Source organism: Tachysurus vachellii, chromosome 3, assembly GCF_030014155.1.
Source record: "Tachysurus vachellii isolate PV-2020 chromosome 3, HZAU_Pvac_v1, whole genome shotgun sequence".
NCBI classification, from domain to species: Eukaryota; Metazoa; Chordata; class Actinopteri; order Siluriformes; family Bagridae; genus Tachysurus; species Tachysurus vachellii.
Genome location: NC_083462.1, coordinates 4,306,778 through 4,307,740, shown reverse-complemented (window position 1 = coordinate 4,307,740; position 963 = coordinate 4,306,778).

Sequence of the window (963 nt, the reverse complement as noted above, 5' to 3'; positions counted from 1 at the left end):
TGTGACATTTTTGATGTGTAAACTGTGACATTATTGATGTGTAAACTGTGACATTATTGATGTGTAAACTTTGACGTAAACTGTACATGTTGATGTTGTAAAACTGTGACACTGTTGATGAGTAAACAGTGACATTATTGTTGTGTAAACTGTGGCTTTATTGATGTGTAACTGTGGACTTGTTGATGTGTAAACGGTGACACTATTGATGTGTAACTGTGACATTGTTGATGGTAAACGTGACATTTTTGATGTGTAAAATGTGGACACCTGTTGATGTGTAAACTGTGAACATTATTGGTTGTAAACTGTGACACTATTGATGTGTAACTGTGACATTATTGATGTGGTGTAAAACTGCGACATTATTTGATGTGTAAACTGTGACATTAGTGATGTAGTAAACTGTGCCTTATTGATGTTGTAAACTGTGACATTATTGGTGTAAACTGTGACACTGTTGATGTGTAAACTGTGACATTATTGATGTGTAAACTGTGACACTGTTGATGTGTAAACTGTGACATTATTGATGTGTAAACTGAGACACTGTTGATGTGTAAACTGTGACATTATTGATGTGTAAACTGTGACATTATTGATGTGTAAACTGTGACACTATTGATGTGTAAACTGTGACATTATTGATGTGTAAACTGTGACATTATTGATGTGTAAACTGTGACATTATTGATGTGTAAACTGAGACACTGTTGATGTGTAAACTGTGACATTATTGATGTGTAAACTGAGACACTGTTGATGTGTAAACTGTGACACTATTGATGTGTAAACTGTGACACTATTGATGTGTAAACTGTGACATTATTGATGTGTAAACTGTGACATTATTGATGTGTAAACTGTGACACTATTGATGTGTAAACTGTGACATTATTGATGTGTAAACTGTGACACTGTTGATGTGTAAACTGTGACACTGTTGATGTGTAAACTGTGACA